Source organism: Pinus tabuliformis, chromosome 7, assembly GCF_031772625.1.
Source record: "Pinus tabuliformis cultivar Carrire ecotype Pingquan chromosome 7, CPIR1, whole genome shotgun sequence".
NCBI classification, from domain to species: Eukaryota; Viridiplantae; Streptophyta; class Pinopsida; order Pinales; family Pinaceae; genus Pinus; species Pinus tabuliformis.
The window spans coordinates 242,306,422-242,311,024 of NC_142293.1; positions in this window are offsets into that span (position 1 = coordinate 242,306,422).

Here is a 4,603-nt window from a genome sequence, read left to right on the forward strand (position 1 = left end):
TGCCCTAGGTGCTTGCTTCAAACCGTATAGAGCCTTCTTAAGCCTACAAACATGAGAGTCCCTGTTATTCACTTTAAATCCCTCGGGTTGTTCGATGTACACTTCCTCGTCAATGGTCCCATTCAAAAATGTGGTCTTAATTTCCATTTGATGGATATTCCACCCCATTGTAGCAAACAATGAAACCAACAATCTAATGGTAGTGTACCTTGCTATAGGTGCAAAGGTTTCTTCATAATGAATGCCTTCCTTTTGAGAGGAACCCCTTGCAACGAATCTTGCTTTTTACTTGTCTATACTTCCATCAACAACATGTTTGATCTTTTAGATCCATTAAGATTTGACAATCGATTTGTCACTAGGTCTAGGAACGATCTCCCAAATCCCATTCTTTATTATGGATTGATATTCTTCCTGCATAACTTTCTTCCAAACCTCTTCATGCTCAACTTCCTAGAATGTAGATGGTTCAACTTCAATTAAATTTGTCATATATGTAGCATAGCCATAACATCACTTAGGTTTCTTACTTTCCTTGAAGGAACCTTACGTAGCTTCATGTCCTTCGGCATCTTATAGTGTAGCTTTCAACCAATTTGGCCTCTTCCTTGTGGTTGGGATAACCACATATTGAATAGGCTCACTTGGTCCTCCTTCTTCAAGATTTGTAGTATAATTTTCATGATGAACTTCATCTTCTTCAAATATGGGAACATCTTCATTATCAGAATCAATAGGAATATCCTATAACTTCTTGTATGCTTGATTTTCATCGAATGTGACATCCCTACTTACTTCAATGTGTCTTCCTTCATTTATGTAGATTCTATATGCTTTTCGGGAAAGACTATAACTAATAAATATTCCCTTGATACTAGTAGAGTCCACTTATTTCACTTGTCTTTTGGAACATGGATATATGTTGGACTTCCAAAGACTCAAAGGTGATCCACACTTGGCTTCTTTCCAGTGAATACTTCTTTGGGTGTTGCATTATCAAGACTCTTATGAGGACTTCTATTTTGAATGTATACGGTAGTCATCGCTGCTTCTCCCCATAAGATCTTCGGTAGATCTTGATCAAGGAGCATAGTTTGAATGCCTTCTTCAATTGACCTATTCTTCCTTTCAGCCAATACATTTTGTTCACGATAATAGAGAATAATGAGCTCCCTCTTAATCCCTTCTTCCTTTCAATATGCAATCAATTCCTTAGAAGTGTATTCCCTACCATTGTCAGACCTTAGAGTCTTTATCTTCTTTCCGTTAGGGTTTCCACTTCAACCCTAAACTCCTTGAACTTATCAAAAACTTCATCTTTAGTTTTGAGGAGGTAGATCCATGTATTTCTAGAATGGTCATCAATGAATGTCACATAGTAGAGATGACCTCCAAGTGATTTGTCAAACATGGGCCCACATACATTGGAATGGATGAGGTCTAATATCTCTTTAGACCTAGTTTCACTATTATGAAATGGCTTTCTAGTATGTTTTCCCAAAGAGCATCCCTTGCACAGACCTTCATGATCTAACTTCATATTAGGAATACCATGAACCTGTTGACTAAGAGAAGGGATGACCTTGTAATGTAGATGACCATACCTTCTATGCCATAACTCAATGGGACTTATTTCCATATGAACCAAAGCTTGAGGAGGCGGTGTAATGACTCGATAAATATTTCCTTCACAAACTCCAATAACCCTAGCTTTATCAATGCTAGAGTATTTTCACCAAACCAATACTTTTCTATCAACAAAAGCAACTCTTTCCCCTTTATCTTCTAAACAAGAAATAGAAAGAAAATTCTTTTTCAAACTTGGAACATATAGAAAATTGTTGAGATGCAACTTCGACCCATTATCCATCTTCAACGATGTTGATCCCAGGCCTCTAACAAAATATCTTTTGTTGTCACCCAATTCCACTGCATGAGAAGAGGGCTCCTTTGATAGTGTATGAAGTTGCTTACTTTCACCTGTCATGTGTCTCAATGCTCCACTATGAATGATCTGTATATTGTCATCAGAAAGATAACCTGTAAGGGCAGCCAAGAATCCTTAACTCTTGACCTTGTTGAACAAGTAGTAGATGACCTTCTTGATCTAGCTTCCAGTAGTGTTGCAACCCGTTCTTATGTAGTTCATCATAGAGGGAGATTCCATGCGAACAAAGTGACCTTCGACTCTTCCTTACCTTAGCTCTGATTCCATGTTGGAAAATCAAAGTAGTTATATTAGGATTTGATTCTCCTTTCTTGATAATTACTTGTGAGTGTGTTGGCTTCCTTTACTTCTTTATTATATTATCTTTCATCAAAAAATTACCATATTATGTGTGTATGAAGATCACAAAACAAGAGACGCAAGATATAGGCACTCTGCCAAGGAAAAACCCCCCTCGAGGGGAAAACCCAGTCAAGATAATTCTTCCTTTTAACAGTAATCTTTGAGACTCTTCACCCTAGACAAAGACCAAACTTTCCCTCCACACCAATTCATCCTCCCAGATCTTCGACCCCTTCAAGCAACTTTGATTAGGCAGCATCTTCCAGAAACAACAAAAACTTAGGAGACTTCAATCTCCCAACATAGACTGTTATCACTTCGTAATTTTTGAGGTTTCATAGTAAATTACAAAGGTAACCTTAGAACCACTTTGGAAATTGGGAATCCATCCCTTCTAGTTTTAGAGAGGGATCTCTCTTTATGATTTAACTTCATTTTATTGATGATATTAGGCTAGTTGTCATGTTCATGTTTAGGTTTTTTGTTGTTGTGGGGGTTGAGATAGTGGAATTAGGCCATTGGGCAATGGAGTCACAAGTTTAAATTGATCAAATGTAGAGTTTACAAGGAGAAACTTACAGGGCAGGGTAGGCAAGTTCATTGGATCCTTTAAGATCTATGGTATGGAGGAGAAGAAAAAGATTCAACAATCTAATTAAAAGCATAGCAATTAAGAATTTTGTTTTTAATTTTCAGTAGAAAACATAGAAATTATTCATAAGTCAGATACAAAGTGTACTTTTAAACAAATTATGTTCGTACTCTTCTTAGAATAATTTAGATTTCATAAACATATATGAAAAACAATGAAAAAATTTAACAGAGAAAGATGCACTTCACCAATGAAATTGACACAAGAATCTTGTAATGCTTGCACTATATTACTAAAATATGATCAATGATAGCTTCGTGAGCTTCTTTACAACATAAGTCATTTCTTCAAAACTAATCCCAACCCTTCATAATTCACATTATTAAGTACTTATAGAAAATATTACAAAATATCTTGGTTCTAAAGATCAAGATAGGATCCTAAAAAATATCTATCAACTGATTACAAAAATAATATGAAATTTTAGGAATCTTCAAACTGTTGGAACTGCTGGAACTGTTGGCCCTATTTCTGAGGATGACTATTGATGACTGAGCCTCCAACTTTTCTGCGTTGTTTGCCTTGCTGTAGAAGATAAAAATTACTCAAGTAATTCACACAACTTCTCCCATCTATCTTCAGTAGGGATAGAAAATTTAACTAATTTTCTATAGGCCTCATCGACATCTGTGTACTTCTAGAAAGTTGGTTTGATTAGGAACAAATGTATGAGCTCATGACTGATGAACAAGTCAAAATATAAGGCCTCCAGGAATGATTTTCTTGTTATGTGTCCCTTTATACCTGCAAATTTTGACTTATCTTGGGCCATAGTGGATATTTTCTCCTGGTACTCTGTCAAGCTCATCAGTTTATCTTCCCTACCAATCAGTTTTGGTAGACCTTTCCTATTCAGCACCTGCATCTTCTTGTGAAATCTTTGTATGCTGGTTTCTAGACTCTGACACTTATTGTCAAGCTGTAGCATAAGGTTCCTCTTGGTGTGCATCCTCCTTACTTCTAAAATGGTCTTTGTCCTATCTTGAATTCCCAGCTGCTCTAATTCTTCTATGTTTTTGGAATTCAGGAACTTAATAAGTGTTGTTGCATCCCCAAGCTTTTGTCCTAAGTCTATTTTAATTTGCCTTACTACCTCCTTGACCCTTTATCAATTCTTTTTGCTCAAAAATAATCTGTATGGAAGGCCATATTTCTGTGATGGCTTCACCGATTTCTGTCCATATATTTTCTCTGGCTTGGGCCAGAGTTTGACCCATAACTGATTCACTATGCAACTGCTCAATTTTAAGATTTAATTGATGGGTTTTCTGCAACTCTGCCACATAAAAATTATCAATTTTTAACTTATGTTCTGACAGTGTCTTAAGCTGAGCTCTTAACTTAACAATTTCCTGTTCCTGAATGGACAGATCGTCCATGGCTTTGACAGGCTCACTTGTAGAGTCAGATGTCTGTATTGGTACTAAAGTTGATGTAGATGCTCCTGGGGTTGTGGCCACTAAGATTGGGACTGTTGTAAGTGGAACTATGGCCAATTGTGTTGCCTTCTCTTTCTCTTTGAGCAATTTCTCCAATTCTACTTCCATGTCCCTGATCTGGCAATTCTGCTAAAAAACTATCTGGAATATATCTTCTTTTTGCTTTTCCATCTCTCCGACTTCCTTAGCTTGTGGATCTTCTGTGGTAGGCATTTTTAGTTG